This window comes from Orcinus orca, chromosome 14 (assembly GCF_937001465.1).
Source record: "Orcinus orca chromosome 14, mOrcOrc1.1, whole genome shotgun sequence".
Lineage (NCBI taxonomy): Eukaryota > Metazoa > Chordata > Mammalia > Artiodactyla > Delphinidae > Orcinus > Orcinus orca.
Window position 1 is genome coordinate 62,832,866 of NC_064572.1, and position 22,562 is coordinate 62,855,427.

The following is a 22,562-nucleotide window of genomic DNA, read 5'->3' on the forward strand; positions in this document are numbered from 1 at the left end:
CATAACAGTGTTTAAAAACTATATGTTTGTTAAATTATATTTTGGGTGGGCTTCCCTGGTGGCGCAGTGGTTGAGAGTCCGCCTGCCGAAGCAGGGGACACGGGTTCGTGCCCCGGACCGGGAAGATCCCACATGCTGCGGAGCAGCTGGGCCCGTGAGCCACGGCCACTGAGCCTGCGCGTCCGGAGCCTGTGCTCCGCAACGGGAGAGGCCACAACAGTGAGAGGCCTGCGTACCGCAAAAAAAATTTTTTTAAATTATATTTTGGGTTATAAGCAAATGGGTTTATGGTGGCATCATTCACTGAGCTAGGGACACGGAGGAGGAAGAAGAAATGTGGAGGCTGAATTTTGACCACGTTGAGTTGCAGGTCCCTGTGAAACATCCCAGGGAAGTGTTCTGGAAGCAATTGGAAATGCATATCTAAAGCTCAGGAGAGAGAGGGGCTGGACAGACGTGGGATTCATGAGCATAGAAAAGACGGCCAAAGTCATGGAGTATTTGAGACAGCCAAACTAGAAGCTTAGAATAAGAAAAGAGACCCTAGGCGAGCACTCTGAAGAAGTAATATTTAAGGATCGTGCAGAGGAGTAGCAGTCGACAAAGGAGACTGAGGAATGGCCAGACTGTTCTACGTAGGAGGAAAACCAGCAGAAATTGCAGTCTGAAGTTTAAGAGAAGAATTTTAAGAAAGAAGGAGGGGTCAACATGTCCAATGCATCTAGGAACTCAAACAATGAAGGTAACTGATAACCAGCTTCAATTCAGTGGTGGGCAAAAGAGCCAGAGTGAATTAAGGTGAAAGTGGAAAGAGAAAATGGATTTAGCAAATGGAAGCAGCTCATTCATTCATTTATCAGATTAATTCATTGTCATCTTTAAAATCAGTTTAGATTTCAGAGAGGATAAAAATGAAGAACTTGAATTTCGAAAAAAAAGGGAGGAGCAATAGAGTCTGACTGTCATCAGGTCCTGATGAAGAGATAACAGGGAGGGTGGGGCTGAGAAGGAAACTCTAGGGTAGGTGCCTATAAGTGGGAGGAGAGAAAGGTAGATAACTTCGATTATTTCATCATTTTGTCTTAGGTCAGCCCTAATCCTCACCTTCAAAAAGGTCAAAGGATTTACTGTCAGAGTTTAACTGATGGAACTCCACCTCTCATAGAGAGATTTTGTTAAGGTCCTCACTCAAATAGCAAGAAGACAAAGCTCTGTTGAGATATTTCAGGACATTTCTCTAAGCTTCTCAGCTTCTCCTCTGCAAAGAAGCTCACCAGTGAAGAGAGCAAAGACCGTTTAAAAACAACAACAAAACCTCCCTTTGCTGAGAAGTTGGGATTAAGAGTCAGCTAACCTCTTTTTGTGGTTCAGGAATTTGATTTGTTGTGTAGCATTATTTGTGCTCCTTATCTAGTTATAAGGATGTTGGGAAGAACTAATAAAAACATTTGTGTGAAATGTTTAACCCTTAAAGTCAATGATAAAAATACAAGGGGACACTTCCTTTTCTAAGGTTAATAAATTAAGCATTAACCGAAGGTGCCATTTACTACTGGAGGTTTACACATTCAGCCCAATCTCTGACTAGAAAAATGGAAAGATAAAGTACAGATTCCGTCCCTGATCTTGACATTTCTAGAATTATAAGATTAGGAAAAGTTGGCATGAACAATGACTTTCCAAGCCTTAAGTACAGAAAACCAGACCCTCTCAACAGCCCTGACCCCTGAGGTCTCAGGCTGACCCCCACGGGATGCTGGGTCCTAACAGCACTTCTCTGAGGAGGAAGCACATTCCATCAACTTTGCCTGGGTAGCCAGTTCTCAGTTTTTTGCTTCCAAAAGGCTGCACATTCCTAGTTTAAGGGTCAGAAAGAGTCTCCTCTTCCCTGCATTCCCTATGCCCAATCATTTTCACCACCTTGTAATCTCTTCTACCATATAACTTCTTGTTCCAGAGAGGTTACAGTTGATTTGAAAAGAAATCCGAGTGCAGAGAGTATAGAAAGTCAAATTTCTACCCAGAAAGCAGTACCTCTATGGCACGTGTAAGATTCTTTATTAATAGGCACGGTAGTTCAGAAATTAGGTAAAATTAGAAATAAGGAAGTTATAGGAAAGCTGTCCTTTCAATGTACTTGCGTAACAGCAAAGATGTTTTTGTGTGTATGTGTTTCTCACAAAGCTCTCGAAATGGATATTCGTGATAATGAGGATTAAGGGGCTTAGAGGCAAGCTCACAAATACTCGAGATCAGTCTGAAAAGACAAGTCTGCGTTTCCCTTAATCTTTACCCATCTCTTTACTCTGGTTAAATGCTCCTGGATACCATAAACATTTTCCTATTAACGTTTCCATGTATCCTTATAATTTACAAGAGGCCCCTTAACTCTGTCCCTAAAATTCATTCATTCAACAAATACTTAATTTCCTTTTATTTTCCACCACTGTGCCAAGCACTGCAGATACAAATGGGAATTAGACATGATTGTCCACTTCGAGGAACTTATGGTTTAGCGGTGATTCAAGAAAAAAAAAATTCAAAGAATTCTGGAGACCTAAAAGCATTTTCAGGAATATAAAGTGATAACATCTGGATCTCGTTTTGTAGATAAGTACCCTCTTCTGATTTTGTATTATTGAAACCATGACTCCAAGTCTAAATCTACCTGTGAATGCATGTAACCTTAAATGTTTACACTGTTAAATTTTAAACTAGTCCTTAAATAGAGGGGTTTTGCAATTCATTCATTCTTGAGTTTGTTTCTGAGGTATTTCTTAATACTGAAGCACTTATCGGATGATTTAAACATACCCACAAATTTTGAGAGTCAAAGGGCATATCTGATAATAAGCACAGGGTACAGTGTCCAAGAATTTTGTGTTCTCCCTAGTTTTGATGGCTCTGTTTGCCTTGTTTGAAGAGATGTTTAAATATTAAACAGAATTAGAATTCATATTTAACAAACAGCTTGGCAAAGCTGAGTTGTGACATCTTCTCTTTTGTTGATCCATTTGACCATCTGAAGAGGGTTTTTACAGTTTAACATCTGGGCTCCTCACTTCAAACACGTGGGGTTTGAAACTGAGATACCCAGTCAAAGTGAGACAAAAGTTCATGATGTTTCACCACAGTTATTTCATATTTATCCATTTACTTTCCTTTTCTAATTATGAACCCGAAGTTCATATGAACTCCAATGATTGTAACCTGTAATCTGTATACTGTCAGTCTTAATAAATGCTGAGTAGATTAACACAGAGCTAGAGGTAGCCTATGAGCTTGAGATCAAGTTATCTTGTATAGAACACATATTCCACTTTCATTTCATTCTTTCATTCAAAAAACATTTATATAGGGCCTTCCAAGGGGCAGGCACTGTTCTAGGTGTTGAAGAGACGTCAGTGAACAAAACAGGCTCCCCTAGGGAGCTTACATTTTACTGGAGCTTATATTCATTTGACCAAAACCCCCAAATAGCCAGTTTTGAGAATGGACTCCACTTTTTATGGGGGAAGGGAGACAAATGACAAAAATCCCAAGCCATTTGAAAGTTGCAGCATGGTAGAGTCAAAGGCCTCTGGATTTGCAATCAGGAGACATCGATCGTTGTCTCGCTATACTAATCCTCGTTATTTTCTGGGTCTTAGTTTTCTCATCTATTAAATAATGGCATTGAATTTCATAATCTCAAAAGTCTTCTGGAGCGAATAGTCTATTATTCTACAATATGTAACAGGCATTTACTTAATTAAGGTAAATTTACATACAGTGAAATGCCCAGATCACAGAGACTTATTTTTCAAAAGCGCAGAAATGTCCAGGGCCATTTTAAACTCCTAAACCTTCTGTCACTACAGTATGGTATAGAATTCTATATTATGTTCAGAGTAATGATCCTGAGGCATTGCAGGAGGCTGAATCAGAAAGAGAAGATTTAATTATGTTCATTAGACTACTTATTAAAGCAGGAAAAGGCACCAAGTCAATTTAGAGAGATTTCAAACAAGTGTCTTCTCATTAACCCATAGTTAATCAGAAACCCAATTAACCAGTATGCTCTATTCCAACAGTTTACAGTTTGCAGACTTATTTATTCTTCTTTACAACCATGACCAAATCACTGATCCAGATCCCAACCATTTCACATTTATATCACTAAAATCAATGGATTATTTCTCCTTCAAGTAATATGAGATGCTACCACTGAAACAATCACTTCAGAGACAGAAAAAACAATTATTTAAATAAGAAATAGACAAGAGTGAAGTGATAAAATTCTGGGGTTTTTTTTTTTGTTTGTTTTTTTAAATTAAGGGGCCAAGGCCCAGGATAGGTTAGACACAAAGGACAGGTGCCCAAGATAGAGCAGACAGCTCAGCAGACAGAAGACATTTAAAGTGGTAGGTGCTCAGGAGAGCAGGGCAATTTTTTAAAATTTAATTTAATTTATTTATTTTATACAGCAGGTTCTTATTAGTTATCTGTTTTATACATATTAGTGTATACATGTCAATCCCAATCTCCCAATTCATTCCCCACCCCCCGCCACTTTCCCCCCTTGGTGTCCATATATTTGAGAGCAGGGCATTTTAAGGAGACTAGAAGCAAGCCTAGAAGACACTTAAAGAGGCAGAGGCTGGGGTTTGAGAACATGTTTATTAAAGAGGCAGGAATAAGGGAGTCTCTTGTCAATGGCCTGGGTAGGAGGAAAGAATATGTACTCCTGCTCTCCTCCACTATAAAAAAAAAAAAAGAGCGCTCACGTGCACAAAAGAGAGAGAGAGAGAGAGAGAGAGAGAAATAGATATGAGTGAAGTGATAAAATTCCGAATTTGCTTTACAACACTCCAGATGTATTCTGTCAGGTATATGTGCAACTATAAAGCAAGTAAAAATAAGAAAAAAAATCTATTTTCCAAGTATGCTTTGTTTTGTTTTTTGGGGTTTTTCTGCGGTACGTGGGCCTCTTACTGCTATGGCCTCTCCCGTTGCGGAGCACAAGCTCCGGACGCGCAGGCTCAGTGGCCATGGCTCACGGGCCCAGCCGCTCCGCAGCATGTGGGATCCTCCCGGACCGGGGCACGAACCCGTGTCCTGTGCATCGGCAGGCAGACTCTCAACCACTGTGCCACCAGGGAAGCCCCCAAGTATGTTTTTATTTCAGTAAATCTTAATCCTTTCTAAATTCTAAATCTCTCTAAGCATTAAAATATGCTAAATAAGGGTCTCTGGAACACGCACCTCACTGATGAGACTGAGCGTCAGAAAGGCTAGGCTGTCCTCCTCAATTCACTGTATCTAAGGAGCTAACGCGAAACCAGAACTCTCTGAAATCTTAGTGGACACTTAAACTGGCTCAATTCTACAGAAGAATAAAGCCAGATTTTAAAATGGTTTTGGGGACTTCCCTGGTGGTCCAGTGGTTAAGACTTTGCCTTCCCGTGCAGGGGAGGAGGGTTTGGTCGGGGAGCTAAGATCCCACATGCCTCACGGCCAAAAAACCAAAACATGAAACAGAAGCAATATTGTAACAAATTCAAAAAAGACTTTAAAAATGGTCCACATCCAAAAAATAAATAAATAAATAATAAAAAATGGTTTTGTTCTTCAATATTTGATTGTAACATTCAGGAAGAATTTGAAGCTTGGCCTATTGTTTTAAATCTGTAGACTCATTCACCAATTGGGACTCATTCCAAAAATATAACTTTCTTTCACAGGATACCTTTTGTACCATTCATTTTGGTTTTCAGTCACTGAAGAAATCTTATTTCTTCCTGTATGGACCATGAATATCTCCTCAGAAGTTATTACTGTCCACAATAGCATTTCCACTTTTTGAAAAAACTACACTCTAATTTCCTCCCTTCATGTTGCCTTTGATTAGACCTTCTCTGCCATGCTTTTCCTCTTCTTAACTGTACTTCCTTCCACTGGTCAGTTAAAACAGTCTTTTAGAAACAGTATTATTTCTCTCTTTCTCTTTCCTGGCTCTCCTTTACACTTCACTCTTTTAAAACACCTTTCCTCATTATTCAGTCAGCCCAAACATTTGTATTGAGCAGGTAGTACACATCCAACAGTGTGAGTGTCTGAGGGATAAAAGAGATCTAGGCTTGGAGCCTGCAGCCAAAGGGCTTACAGTCTAGTTAGGGAGACAGCAAACATATCAGAGCAAGTAAAACCACAAGGAAACCAGGACACTAAACCTTGTGATCCGGCTAACAGTGTAACTGTAAAGTTCAGAAAACCAAGCAGTTCGATGTCTCAAAGCAGAGAAACAAAGCCATGCCATCACCTGCCAGGAAATCTTACATAAATTTGCAGGGACGTGGGTCCTTCCCAGTTCTACCTCCCAACTTTGGAGCCTACATGCAGCTATTAGAAAACAAGAAGAGAATGTAATCAGGTAGACTATGGATTTATGTAAACTTTCATACATCTTCTTTCCAGCTGTATTAAGTTAGCTGGATCACTAAAGATGATTAGGCCATTGAAAAATGTGTGCAGGGACAAATACCAGAAAAATGGGAGTGCATGTGTGAGAGAGAGACAGAGAGACAGAGACAGAGAGAGACTTCACCAGGTAGGATTCGATCAAAAGATGCATAATTCGAACAACACTATGGTACCCCAACCTGCTCCACCAAAATAAACCAATGTGTCCTTGGGGAGAAATATCACTATATAAGAGGCTGATCTATTAATTAATGCCTGACTTATGTGTACCATATAAAATATAAATCTTTCCAAGACAGATCTTACACCAGGTACTACCCGAGATAGACATTTTTAAAATAAAGTCACATATTTACTGGGGAATGGGGACCACCCATAGTCTCACCCTGACCAAGACTGTCACAGAGACTGGCATTTAACTTAGCAGAAGGCTTTGTGAATGCCTACGTACTTAGTCATCCCAGTTTATTCTAGTTTCACAGCGGGGAGGTTTTTGGTTTCTGATCTAGCGCGATGTTCCACCCCGTGCCTTGTTATAGGGGATGTTTACTGAGATCACCCACGTGGGTAAGGAAAAGAAACTTCCTCAGCTAAGAAAACGTAAGGAAGTTGTGCCCTCTGCAGGACAAAATGGCAACTGCAGCCCCAGTAATCTATGAGGACTGCGTCCTGTGCTTTTTGTAGCACTATACTGTTTCTCTCCACAATGCGGCGCTGCTGTTCTAAACTCGTTTTTCAGCCAGCTTCGGGTGGGAAAGACAGGGTGACAGCGGGGAGAAGGTATAGGGTGGGAAGTACAAGGGAATTACGAGGAGTTAGAGGCTAAGGAAGAAAGCTGGCTCTTTCTGCCAGAGAGGGCTTGCCTGGCAACTCAAATCAGGCCCATTTCAATTAGGAAACGTATCGCCTAGCCCAAGTAATTCATTTTGGAAAATTTAATCCAATAGTTCCCAAACCTGCCTGACCAACAGAATCACCAGGGAAGCTTTTTTAAAGGTGTAGATCCCAGATTCTAGCCCAAGAAACTCTGATTCATAACTTTGGGGAGGGGCCCAGTCAGCTGTCTTTTAATTTATTTATCTATTTATTTATTTAATTTTTGGTTGCACTGGGTCTTGTGCGCAGGCTTCTCAATGCAGTGGCTTATCTTGTTGCGCAGCAGGGCTCTAGGCCACGCTAGCTTCATGGCTCTAGAGCGCAGGCTCGGTAGTTGTGGTGCACGGATTTAGTTGCTCCGCAGCATGTGGGATCTTCCCGGACCAGGGCTCGAACCTGTGTCCCCTGCATTGGCAGGTGGATTCTTAACCACCTCACCACCAGGGAAGTCCCCACCTGCCTTTTTTAAAAGCTCTCCCAAAGATCATTTATGCAAGATTTGGAAAGTAAAACTATTTTAAGAGGAATCTGTCCTTGCAGCAAGCACAGCTTTCATTTCTCAGTTCAATAACAATGAACGTGGGGACTCCACAACAAAAGAAGCCAACGCAATGAGAAGCCGGCACACCACAACGAAGAGTAGCCCCCCTGGATGCAGCTAGAGAAAGCTGGCATGGAGCAATGAAGACCCAATGCAGCCAAAAACAAACAAACAAACAAAAGAACAATGAATGTATTGAGAATCTATTCTGTGGCAGTGAGTTCTCTAGGAAATAAGAGCACAACTGACTGACTAAGCCCATCTATCTCCTTGAGGAGCTTACTAAACAGACCTCTATTCGGTGTTTCCTCCAGCCCAGTATGGGCAAAGACTTGATGACCCAACAGATTTGTAATTCCGTAGTACGAGACTGCATTGTCTCCCTTCCATGTACTTATTGATCATCCCAGTTAGGGAACAGGGGTGATCTGTCTAACTTTGGTATCATTCAGAACTGAGTTCGAATCTAAGCAACAACTCATCAATTATGGGACATTAAAAAAATTACCTAACCTTTCTGAACCTTTATTTATAACAGGAGATAGTCATACCTGCCTCTGAAGGCTATAGAAGACTCAAATGAGGTGATTTAGTGTCCTTACACCCTGCCTGGCACATGATGATTAACAAATGGTATTTATTAATAGTAGTAGTAGTAGCCCACTACCTTGATCTCTAGAGCACCTGCGTAATCTAAGGACTCTCTACATGATTTTTTTCATGTCCTAATGCCCTGTTTTGAGGAAAATTGCTCATCCTTGCCTCCAATAACCAGTTAAAAAAGTAAATACGGAAAGTGTCCTTCCTGCCTCTGAATCATAGCAGGTAGATAAAATAAATATATTTAGCAGTCCTTAATCCCCCCATCATTAGTGTTAGAATGATACAGTTGGAACTAACCTTAACAGGAGTTGTCAAGTTTGGTAAGCGAGTGAGTCCTCCGGAGCACATATTAAAAGCACAGTTTCCTAGGCTACTTCTCGCGATTCTGATTAAGTAAACCTGGTGTGGAGCCCAGGCATCTTCACTTTAACCCTTAGATCACACTTTGAAAAACATGGCCTTAGAAATAACTTAGTCCCAGGTGATGAATATTAACTAAACTTACTGTGGTAATCCTTTTGCAATATATACATGTATCAAATCATCATGTTGTACACCTTAAACGTATACAATGTTATATGTCAATTATACCTCAATAAAACTGGGGGAACAATTACCCAGTCCCAGGGTATCAAACTCAAAAGCTTTCAGAAGCCAAGCAGATCACGCACATATAAGAAGGGACAGGGTGTCGGATAAAAATGGTGTGATGCTTACAAAATGGAACTGGAAAGTGCATGCCCTACCTATCTTCTTTTCTTTTTTATAATTAAGTTCCAAAGCATTTGGAACCAATTTGCTAGGCAAATGAAATTTGTCTGAGAATTCTCTGAGCACAGAAAGGTGAAATGACTTGCTCATTATCGCTGGAGTAGTGGTGGAGCTGGGCCCAGAGCCTCACTTTGTGAACATCCTTTTTACTGTGCCATGATACAGCCTCATGAGTGGAACTCAACAGTCTCCTTCTTCTTTGCCTGAGACTAAATCTCATACCCAGTTGGAGAAAAGGAAAAACAGTATTGAGAGAGCCCAGCTCAGAGGGTGACTCTAGCCTAGACTATTCCCCCGAAGAGAATTTTCTTAGAGCAAAGCGGCCTAGAGTTCACGGAGGAGGTCTTCACCCAGTGGTCCTGAGTGCCAAGACCTCTCAAACTGCAGACAAATACCTGCCATCAGTTATTTTTTGATGGACCTTAACACTACTTAAATGTTTATTTTCAAAGCAACCAGAAGCAGTTTGTCTCCTTCCTGAGAGAACTATCCACCTGGTAATGGTGATCTACAGAGCCAGGGAAAGAGAAGGTCAGATCAAGTGGGGGAAGGGAACAATGTCAGGAAGTTGCAGAAAGTAAGACACCATATTTTGAAACACTACACACTTACCTTCGACAACTTCAGGAAAACCAACATCCCATAAAAATAAGTAACAGAAAAGTATCAAGATGAAATCCAGTAGGGCTTCCCTGGTGGCACAGTGGTTAAGAATCCACCTGCCAATGCAGGGGACACCAGTTCAAGCCCTGGTGCGGGAAGATCCCACATGCTGTGGAGCAACTAAGCCTATGCACCACAACTACTGAGCCTGCGCTCTAGAGCCCACGTGCCACAGCTACCGAGCCTGAGTGCCACAACTACTGAAGCCCCCACGCCTAGAGCCCGTGATCCACAATGAGAGAAGCCACCACAATGAGAAGCCCACGCACCGCAACGAAGAGTAGCTCCCACTTGCTGCAACTAGAAAAAGCCCAGGCACTGCAACAAAGACCCAACGCAGACAAAAATAAATAAATAAATAAATAAATATTTTTAAAAGATAAAGCATTTAGGACAATGTCTGGCATATATTGAATAGAAAGCACTCAATAAAGGTGAGTTATTATTATAAAAAAATTTTTTTAAAGATTAAATCCAATAAAAGTTATTATAAGGAGAATGAGAAGCAGATAACATTTTTACAGACAATGAAAATGAAAGCACACCAGAACACATTAAAGCTATTATATTCTGCTTCAAAACAAACCAAAAAACATTTTTAAATGATACAAGACATAAAAGAATAGTAGAAATCAGAAATAGAAATACTCAGAAATAAAGTGACAGAACTCATGAAAGAATTAGAAATAAAAGAAAAAAATTCAGAAACAAAGACTGAACAACCAGGAACACCAGAGTGAACAAACATAACAGATAACACCTTAAGAGAAATAGAAGGTGAAAAAGAGGGAAATTTTAAAAACCAAAAAGAAATTTAAAATATCAAAGAGAAAGTGACAAACATATATATTTTTTTGGCCGCCCTGCGCAGCTTGTGGGACTTTAGTTCCCCAACCAGGCATCGAACCAGGGCACTTGGCAGTGAGAATGCAGAGTCCTAACCACTAGACCACCAGGGAATTCCCAGAAAGTGACAAATATTAAAGACAAACTAAGAACATCCAACATACAGATGATAGCTTTATACTGTCATAGTTGGGAGAGATCCCAACTATATTGGGAATATAAATGTTTAAAAATTTTAAACTTTTTTAGTTTATCTTAAACTAAAAAGGATTACAAGTTCATTCAATGATCTTGAAGTTTTTCACTGATTAGAACCTAAGTCCCCCTTTCCCAGGAAAGGTATGGTTTAGCTAGTTTCAAAAAAGAACACTCAGGATAAAGGATCCCATCCCCTATATCTTGGACTGATCTAGATTTTCTGTGTCCTATAGCTTATACAATTTGGGGAGCCATCTAAGAAGAAGAATACAAAAATGTCTTATTTTTATAAATTTTACAAAAACATATGGCAGTTCAAGGGGCTCTAATTTAGTCTTATGGGAAATCCACCTCTGCCCATATCTACTTCTAATACCTACTTCTACTTCTAAGAATAGGCTGTCTTCTAACTTTTTTTAAGTGATTTTTTAAAATATTTTTTTAAGAGCAGGTTTATGTTCACAACAAAATTACAAGGAAGGTACAGAGATTTCCCATATGCCCCTGTCCCCGCATATGCATAGGCTCTCCTATTATCAACATCTCCCATCAGATCGGAGATGAATCTACATAAATGAATCTACATTAACAAATCATAATCACCCAAACTCAACAGTTTACATTAGGGTTCACTCCAGGGTTTCTATGGGTTTGGATAAATGTATAATGATATGTATCCATCATTATAGTATCATACAGAGTAATTTCACTGCCCTAAAAAGCCTCTGTGTTCCACCTATTCATCTCTCCCTTCCAATCCCTGGCAACCACTGATTTTAGTCTCCATAGTTTCGCCTTTTCCAGAATGTCATATAGTTGGAAGCATACAGCATGTAACCTTTTCAGATTGGCTTCTTTTACTTAGTAATATGCATTTAAGGTTCCTCCATGCCTTTTTATGGCTTGATTGTGCATTTCTTTTTAAAGCTGAATAATATTCCATTGTCTGGATGTAACACAGTTATTTATCCATTCACCTATTGAAGGACATCTTGGTTGCTTCCAAGTTTTGGCAGTTATGAATAAAGCTGCTATAAACATCTGTATGCAGGTTTTTGTGTGGACATAGTTTTCAGATCCTTTGGGTTGCTGGATCATATGGTAAGAGTATGTTTAGTTTTGTAAGAAACTGCCAATTTGTCTTTCAATGTAACTGTACCATTTTGCATCCCTACTAGTAATGAATAAGAGTTCCTGCTGCTCTACACCTTCACCAGCATTTGGTGTTGTCAGTGTCCCCAGGTAGCTGGAAGAAATGTAAAATGGTCACTGCTGGTAGAAATGTAAGATGATATAACCACTTTGGAAAAGTTTGTCAGTTTCTTAAAATGTTAAGCTGCACCTACCATGTGAACCAGTCATTCCATTTCTAAGTATTTACCCCAAATAAATGAAAGTACATGTGCACACAAAGACTTGTATTAAATGTTAATAGCAGCTTTCTTTGTAAAAACTAAGAACTGGAAACAATCCTTATGACCATCTACAGGTAAATGGGTAAACAAAATGTGGTATATTCATACAATGGAATACTACTCAGCAAAAAAAAAGAAATGAACTGTTGATTAATGAACAACTTGGAAGAACCTCAAAAACATTATACTGAATAAAATAACACAGAGAGAAAGAGTACACCCTGTATATGATTCCATCTATATGAAATTCTAGAAAATGAAAACTAATCTATAGTGATAGAAAGATCAGTGGTTGCTTATAAAATGTGATAGGAAGCTGGGGAGGGGTAGAAGTTGATAACACTGCCTTGTATAATTGAAATTTGCTAAGAGTAGAACTTAAGTGTACTCCCACACACAAAAAAGATGACTATGTGAGGTGATGGATGTGTTAATTAACGAATTCGAGGAAGCCTTTCATATGTATGTCAAATCATCAAGATGTACATTTTAAATATCTTACAATTTTATTTGTCAATTATACCTCAATATGGCTGAATTACAAAAAAAAAAGAAGAGAGAGAGAGAGAGACTAGGGAATGACAGATAAGGAAGGGATAACCATGACTAGTGGGAAACACACCAAAAAAATACCCTCACAGGGAGCCATCCAGGCTGGTGCTCAAAAAACCTGGGTAGCTAAACAATACAGGCAGTGGCTAGGCAAGAAGCCATTTAAAGCCATAGGTGAGGTGTCATTTCATCACTCTTCCTCTAGCACATTGGCAGAGGTATGATCACTTGAGTAAGGACAGCTTTGTGTATTGCTTGGTGCTTATTTTTTAAAAATATGAAACATATTTCTTCATAAGTCCAGAGCAAAATAAAACCCCACAGGGTTTCTTGGAGGGCTGGCTTTTGGACAGGCTGATATGGTCATTAGATACCATGTTTCACTCTTGCAGGACTTAAGCTGAATAATCACCATCAGTCACCTTGATTTGCCCTATAATTCACCAAACTAAGGCATTCTTCTCTCTCTCTCCAGACTGTCCTTTGGCAGACTGCTGTTGCTGACACAGAACAGCTTGCCTTTATTACTCTTTTCTTTATTTTGTTTCCTCCTTTTTCATAAAAATTGTGGTAAAAAGATACATAACATAAAATTTATCATCTTAACCATTTTAAGCGTACAGTTCAGAAATGTTAAGTAAATTCTCATCATTGTGAATTATTATTTCTTCTTGCCCCAAACCATCTCCTTTTCTGTACTCCACTTTCTCTTAACAGCATCCTAGTCATCCGATTCAAAATCTCAGAAACAACCTTTGCCTACTTCTCTTCCACTTACTAATTCCAATCAGTTCCATTTGTAACTTGTGTTGAAGGCTGTAAGTCAGCCTCCAAAATGTTTCTCATCTCATCAGTTCCTTCCTTTCCCACCTCTATCTCTATCTTAGTCTAAAGTAAAGCTTTATTCTTTTTTTTTAACTTATTTATTTATGGCTGCGTTGGGTTTTGGTTGCTGCGCGCGGGCTTTCTCTAGTTGCGGTGAGCAGGGGCTACTCTTCATTGCAGTGCGCGGGCTTCTCGTTGCGGTGGCTTCTCTTGTTGCAGAGCACGGGCTCTAGGCACGTGGGCTTCAGTAGTTGTGGCACACGGGCCCAGTAGCTGTGGCTCGTGAGCTCAGTAGTTGTGGCTCACAGGCTCTAGAGCGCAGGCTCAGTAGCTGTGGCGCTCGGGCTTAGTTGCTCTGCCGCATGTGGGATCTTCCCGGACCAGGGCTCGAACCGTGTCCCCTTCATTGGCAGGCAGATTCTTAACCACCGCGCCACCAGGGAAGCCCAAGCCTTATTACTTCTTTCCTGGGTAATTGCAAGAGTTTTGTAAGTGATTCTCTTATCTCCAGGATCTCTCCGCTTTGATCCATTATTTACCAAATTAACTTTTCTTTTTTTGCAGTACGCGGGCCTCTCCCTGTTGTGGCCTCTCCCGTTGCGGAGCACAGGCTCCGGACGCGCAGGCTCAGCGGCCATGGCTCATGGGCCTAGCCGCTCCACGGCATGTGGGATCTTCCCGAACCGGGGCACGAACCCGTGTCCCCTGCATCGGCAGGCAGACTCTCAACCACTGCGCTACCAGAGAAGCCTACCAAATTAACATTTTTAATAAAAGTTTTTAATCATACGTATTCCTCTGTTCAGAAAAATCTTCCATGACTCCCCCTACAAAATAAAATATGGTGTCCTTAGCCTATCATACAAGGTTCTGCATGATGTGCCATAAATTATCTTTCCAGCCTTATCACTAATAAGCTATGACTGCAGAGGACTGAGAAGAAGAAAAGGGTCTTTGTCAACGTACCAACCAGAGAATGCATCTCCATCAAGACCATTCCATAACACCAGTATGACACTGATTTCATCAGTGCTCTCGTTTTAAAGAATGTCTTTCCCATCCGCAAACAATGTTAAGTGTACAAGCCATTGTGAAATCATAGGCACTAAAAGTTAAACTTTTGTGTTTCTTGCATGCCTACATTATTTTTCTTTTTGAAATAAAAAATTAATTTCCTCTGAAAATCATAGAACCAATGTATTGGAAAAAATCTTTGGATCTGTCTACTTTTCTTTACATCTGCTGCTAACCTCATTGGCCAAGCCACCATCGTCTTCCACCTGGACCTCCACAGCAGTCTCCTAAATGGTTTTCCCTGCTTCTATTCTATCATTCTTCTAATGCATTCTTCACACAACAGCCAGAATACATTTTTCAATAATATAAACCATATCACAATACTCCCCTGCTTAAAACCTTCCTACGGCTTCCCATTTCTCTTAGAATCAAATCCAAATATCTTGAAGGCTCTTCCTGATTTAGTTTATTCTACCTCTTTGACCTTATCTCCAACTATTCTCCCCATCTTTGCTTACTATGCTTCAGCCTTACAGGTCTTCTTTTTGTTCCATAAACCTGCCCAACTTGTTCCTACCTCTGGACCTTTGCGTCTACTGTTCCATTCACTGGACTGCTCCTCTGTGGATCCATGCGAGATGCCTCTTTCCTGTCTTTCATGTCTCATTTCATACATCCCCTCTTCAGAAATGCCTTCCATCACCACCTGATCTAAAGTAGGTCTCTAGCCATTTCTTATTAATTATCTTGCTTTATAGCACGAATCATCTGAAATTGCTTTGTCATTTATTCATTATCCATCTCCCCCACCATCACCACCTCTGTAATGTAAGTCCTATGACAAACAGTTCATTCCTACTTTTTGAGAGCTGTATCCCTTGTGCACAGAATAGCATCTAGAACAACACAGCCACTCATTATATATGTGTTGAATGAATGAATGAACCACCTTCAAGCAGTTTGAAAAAAGACCAGATTGTACTCTCTTTACATATCTCCAGAGAAGATCTCACCATTTTTCTGAAAATGAATTCCAGCATCAATATCAATATCAATATTAGGAACGGTCTTCCTAATATCCAGACTAAATCCTTTCTAAAGCAATTGCTGTCTTTTCCCATTTGGTCCTCAATGGAATCATTAAACTGTCTTTTTATAGTCAGGAATAAATTTGTTATTAGGCCCTCTTAACACTAGTTTTACTCTTCACATTTTCTAACATTGTTGTTCTCTTTTGTCCTTGTCAAATTCTCTGTCTCAGGCTTCATCTGTGAGCCCAATATTGGACACAAACACTACTGCTTGAAATAATGCCTACATAAGAAAAACTCAACTTATAAGTACCTGCCTTAAAAAGAGCAGTCCTCATGTCACCCCCACCTCTTTCTTAATCTCTTTTTTGATAGGTTCTACATGTGTTTTTATAAGAGACTTTTGTGAAAATCCTTGGACTTTTCAAGAATCTGTAAGTTCAAATGAGAAGTGAAATAGCTAAAGGACACAGATCCTAGAAAAGCTCCTAAACTTGACTGGCTCATCTGTGGTTTAGCTTAAACTGCACACAAAGCATGTTACAGGCACAAGGTCTAGGATTCCAACAACCCAGAAGAAGGTTGAATGGATAACAGTGAAAGCACAGTTTAGTGAGAAGTTATTAAGACTAAAAGTGAGCTTTGGGGGTAAAGCTCTTCAAAGTTGAGATGGGGGAAAAGTAAACAGAACTGAGGAACCTTTAAACTAGATGATATTCAAGAATGTGGCATAGTTATTTACAGTAGCCAAGACATGGAAGCAAGCTAAATGTCCATCGAAAGATAAATGGATAAAGAAGATGTAGTGTGTATATATATATATATGTGTGTGTGTGTATACACACACACACACACACACACAATAGAGTACTACTCAGCCATAAAAAAGAATGAAATAATGCCATTTGCAACAACATAGATGGACCTAGAGATTATCATACTGAGTGAAGTAAGTCAGAAAGAGAAAGATAAATATCACTTATTTGTAGAATCTAAAATATGACACAAATGAACTTATCTGCAAAACAGAAACAGACTCACAGACATAGAGAACAGACGTGTGGTTGCCAAGGGAGGGGGAGGGGAGTGATGGATTGAGAGTCTGGGATTAGCAGATGCAAACTATCATATAGAGAATGGATAAACAACAAGGTCCTATTCTATAGCACAGGGAACTATATTCAATATCCTGTGATAAACCATAATATAAAAGCATATGAAAAAGAATGCATAAATATGTATAACTAAATCACTTTGCTGTATATGTCAATAAAATAAATTTTTTAAAAAAGAAACCCACCTTTAGGAATTCCCTGGTGGTCCAGTGGTTAGGACACTGCACCTTCACTGCTGATCTCTGGTCATGGACCTAAGATTCTGCAAGTAGTGTGGCCAAAAAAAAAAAAGAGAAAAGAAACCCACCTTTAGAAACAGCACAGCATAGCTGCCGAACACCCAAGACAAAAAGACTGTCTTAAAAGCAGACAGAAAGTCACTACTTTCAAAAGAAAGATTATTAGATTTACAGCTGACATTTCAGAAGGAACAATGGAAGCCAGAAAACAATAATATATTTATATGCTCAAATAAAATAATTATAAACCTAGAATATATATTTAGTAAAGCTATCTTTCAAAAACAAGAATGAAACAAAAATATTTCAAACAAAAACTGAGTTTGCCAACACACTACAGGAATTCTAAAGGTTGTAATGCAGGTAGAAGGAAAATGATGTTTTTTGAGACCACAGATAAAATAATTAGCAAAGAAAGTGGTAAATACGTGGGTGACTCTAAAAAAACAATAACTAGATTAAATAATAATGACAATGTCTTATGGGGTTTAAATAAAACAAGACAGAATTAAAGTGCATGAAAATAATAGCATATAAATTGGAAGGAAGATAATTGGAGTCAAAGTTTTCTACAGTCTTTTCTTTTCTTTTTTTTTTTTTTTTGCCGTACACGGGCCTCTCACTGTTGTGGCCTCTCCCGTTGCGGAGCACAGGCTCCAGACGCGCAGGCTCAGTGGCCATGGCTCACAGGCCCAGCCGCTCCGCGGCATGTGGGATCTTCCCAGACCGGGGCACAAACCCGTGTACCCTGCATCGGCAGGTGGACTCTCAACCACTGCGCCACCAGGGAAGCCCTTCTACAGTCTTTTATTGGCAGGTGTGGTTTACACTGATTACCTTGGGACTTTGAAAAGTTGAATATGGATAATAAAATTTCAAGGGTAAACACTAAAAGAATAGAGAAAGTGTATGATTTCTAAGTTACTACAGGGAAATAAGGAATGAAAAAATATTCAATCCCTTTAAAAGAGGCAAGAAAAGATAGAAAAAGATACATGTGGGGAAGGTGGAACAGATAAAAATCACATAGAAGGAAATTCAAATATGTCGGTAATCATAGTAAATGGATTAAACAATCCCAGTTAAAGCAAAGATAGATTGATTAAATTTATCTATATGAGTTTTTACAAGAGAGACATAAATCATAAGGACACAGAAAGTTTTGAAGTAAAAAGATGGAAAAAAAATACCAGGCCAACACTAACAACAACTATATTAATATCTGACAAATAAACTTTAAAGCAAAAAAGCATTACTTAAGATAAAGAAGATCAATTCATCAAGAAGTGTTAACAATTCTGAACAACGTAATTCACAATTTAATCTAATGGACATACCTAGAAGATACCCAACATTACAAAGTATATATTCTCTAGAATTCAAAAATATGTAGAACTGAGTGACATAAATACACCACACATGTGACACACCTAAAGCAGTACCTGAAAGGAAATTTATAACAATAAATGATTTTGAAAAGATGATCACAATAGGGCTGCTGAGTGTGCCCCCAGCAGGGCAGTTGGCTTCCCCCAGAGCAAGTGATCCAAGAATGAGAACAAAATGTCATACAACTTAAGAGAACAAAATGTCATACAACTTAAGAAGTTACAGACCTTCAAGATGGCAGAGGACTAAGACGTGGAGATCACCTTCCTCCCCACAAACGCATCAGAAATACATCTACATGTGGAACAGCTCCTACAGAACACCTACTGAACGCCGGCAGAAGACCTCAGACCTCCCAAAAGGCAAGAAACTCCCCATGTACCTGGGTAGGGCAAAAGAAAAAAGGAAAAACAGAGACAAAAGATTAGGGACGGGACCTGCACCTCTGGGAGGGAGCTGTGAAGGAAGAAAAGTTTCCACACACTAGGAAGCCCCTTCACTGGCGGAGACGGTGGCTGGGCGGGGAGAGGGGAGGGAAGCTTCAGAGCCACGGAGGAGAGCGAAGCAACAGGGGTGCAGAGGGCAAGTGGAGAGATTCCCTCACAGAGGATCGGTGCCGAGCACTCACCAGCCCGAGAGACTTGTCTGCTCAGCCGCCGGGATGGGCAGGGGCTGGGAGCTGAGGCTCGGGCTTCGGAGGTCAGACCCCAGGGAGAGGACTGGGGTTTGCTGCGTGAACACAGCGTGAAGGGGGGCTAGTGCGCCACAGCTAGCCGAGAGGGAGTCCGGGAAAAAGTCTGGAGCTGCCGAAGAGGCAAGAGACCACTGTTTCCGGGTGCGTGAGGAGAAGGAATTCAGAGCACCGCTTAAACGAGCTCCAGATATAGGCGCGAGCCATGGCTATCAGCGCACACACCAGAGACGGGCATGAGACGCTAAGGCTGCTGCTGGAGCCACCAAGAAGCCTGTGCAAGCACAGGTCACTGCCCCCACCTCCCCTCCTGGGAGCCTGTGCAGTCCGCCACTGCCAGGGTCCCGTGATCCAGGGACAACTTCCGCGGAAGAACACACGGCGCCTCAGGCTGGTGCAACGTCACGCCGGCGTCTGCCGCTGCAGACCCGCCGCGCACTCCGTGCCCTTCCCTCCCCCCCCCCCGGCCTGAGTGAGCCAGAGCCCCCGAATCAGCGGCTCCTTTAACCCTGTCCTGTCTGAGCGAAGTACAGACGCCCTCAGGTGACCTACACGCAGAGGCAGGGCCAAATCCAAAGCTTTCTTGTGAACCCCAGGAGCTGTGCGAACAAAGACGAGAAAGGGAAATTTCTCCCAGCAGCCTCAGGGGCAGCGGATTAAAGCTCCACAATCAACTTGATGTACCCTGCATCTCTGGAATACCTGAATAGACAGCGAATCATCCCAAAATTGAGATGGTGGACTCTGGGAGCAATTGTAGACTTGGGGTTTGCTTCCTGCATCTAATTTGTTCCTGGCTTTAGGTTTATCTTCGTTTAGTATTTAGAGTTTATTATCAGTGGTAGATTGGTTTATTGATTTAGTTGCTCTCTTCCTCCTTTCTTTATATATATATATATATTTTTTTTTTCCTTTTTCTCTTTTTGTGAGTGTGTATGTTTATGCTTCTTTGTGTGATTTTGTCTGTATAGCTTTGCTTTTACCATTTGTCCTAGGGTTCTGTCTATTGGGCTTTTTTTAGTATAGTTTTTAGCACTTGTTATCAGTGGTGGATTTGTTTTTTGGTTTTGTTGCTCTCTTCTTTCTTTCTGCTTTTGTCTTTCTTTATTACTTTAAAATTTTTCTATTTTTAATATTTTTTATTTTAGTAACTTTTTTCTTTCTTTCTTTCTTCTTCTTCTCTCTCTCTCTCCTTCCTCCCTTCCTTCCTTCCTTCTTCCTTCCTTCCTCCTTCCTTCCTTCCTTCCTTCCTTCCTTCCTTTCTTTCTTTCTTTCTTTTCTTTCTCCCTTTTCTTCTGAGCTGTGTGGCTGACTGGGTCTTGGTGCTCCAGCCAGGTGTCAGGCCTGTGCCTCTGAGGTGGGAGAGCCGAGTTCAGGACATTGGTCCACCAGAGACCTCCTGGCTCCACATAATATCAAACGGCAAAAGCTCTCCCAAAGATCTTCATCTCAACGCTAAGACCCAGCTCCACTCAAAGACCAGCAAGCTACAGTGCTGGACACCCCATGCCAAACAACTAGCAAGACAAGAACACAACCCCACCCATTAGCAGAGAGGCTGCCTAAAATCATAATAAGGTCACAGACACCCCAAAACACACCACTAGACGTGGTCCTGCCCACCAGAAAGACAAGATCCAGCCTCATCCACCAGAACACAGGCACCAGTCCCCTCCACCAGGAAGCCTACACACCCACTGAAACAACCTTAGCCACTGGGGGCAGACACCATAAACAATGGGAACTACAAACCTGCAGCCTGAAAAAAGGAGACCCCAAACACAGTAAGTGAAGCAAAATGAGAAGACAGAGAAACACACAGCAGATGAAGGAGCAAGGTAAAAACCCACCAGACCAAACAAATGAAGAGGAAATAGGCAGTCTACCTGAAAACGAATTTAGAATAATGATAGTAAAGATGATCCAAAATCTTGGAAATAGAATGGAGAAAATACAAGAAACATTTAACAAGGACCTAGAAGAACTAAAGAGCAAACAAACAATGATGAACAACACAATAAATGAAATTTAAAATTCTCTAGAAGGAATCAATAGCAGAATAACTGAGGCAGAAGAACGGATAAGTGACCAGGAAGATAAAATAGTGGAAATAACTACTGCAGAGCAGAATAAAGAAAAAAGAATGAAAAGAATTGAGGACAGTCTTACAGACCTATGGGACAACATTAAATGCACCAACATTCAAATTATAGGGGTCCAAGAAGAAGAAGAGAAAAAGAAAGGGGGGCTTCCCTGGTGGCGCAGTAGTTGAGAGTCCACCTGCTGTTGCAGGGCACGTGGGTTTGTGCCCCGGTCCAGGAGGATACCACATGCCGCGGAGCAGCTGGGCCCGTGAGCCATGGCCGCTGAGCCTGTGCATCCAGAGCCTGTGCTCCACAATGGGAGAGGCCCGCGTACCGCAAAAAAAAAAAAAAAAAAAAAAAAGGACTGAGAAAATATTTGAAGAGATTATAGTTGAAAACTTCCCTAATATGGAAAAAGAAGTAGTCAAGTCCAGGTAGCACAGAGAGTCCCATAGAGGATAAATTCCAGGAGAAACACGCCAAGACACATATTAATCAAACTATCAAAAATTAAATACAAAGAAAAAATATTAAAAGCAGCAAGGGAAAAACAACAAATAACATACAAGGGAATCCCGATAAGTAACAGCTGATCTTTCAGCAGAAGCTCTGCAAGCCAGAAGGGAGTGCCAGGACATATTTAAAGTGATGAAAGGGAAAAACCTACAACCAAGATTACTCTACCCAGAAAGGATCTCATTCAGATTCGACGGAGAAGTTAAAACCTTTGCAGACAAGCAAAAGCTAAGAGAATTCAGCACCACCAAACCAGCTTTACAACAAATGCTAAAGGAACTTCACTACACAAGAAACACAAGAGAAGGAAAAGACCTACAATAACAAACCCAAAACAATCAAGAAAATGGTAACAGGAACATACATATCAATAACTACCTTAAATGTAAATGGATTAAATGCTCCAACCAAAAGACATAGACTGGTTGAATGGATACAAAAACAAGACCTGTATATATGCTGTCTACAAGAGACCCACTTCAGACCTAGGGACACATACAGACTGAAAGTGAGGGGATGGAAAAAGATATTCCATGCAAACGGAAATCAAAAGAAAGCTGGAGTAGCAATTCTCATATCAGACAAAATAGACTTTAAAATAAAGACAAGAGACAAAGAAGGACACTCACTACATAATGATCAAGGGATCAATCCAAGAAGAAGACATAACAATTGTAAATATTTATGCACCCAACATAGGAGCACCTCAATACATAAGGCAAATGCAA

At 40.6% G+C, this 22,562-nt stretch overlaps 1 protein-coding gene across 1 annotated transcript in view; it reads right to left on the reverse strand.

Annotated features, from left to right (window-relative positions):
- The window catches only part of PKD2L1 (polycystin 2 like 1, transient receptor potential cation channel), a 167,992-nt gene that overhangs the window by 104,478 nt on the left and 40,952 nt on the right, over positions 1-22,562 (reverse strand). The window contains exon 9 of the mRNA XM_049697126.1: positions 17,101-17,177. The gene's annotated coding sequence lies outside the window, so the exon portion shown is untranslated. The remainder of the gene's footprint in view (positions 1-17,100; positions 17,178-22,562) is intronic.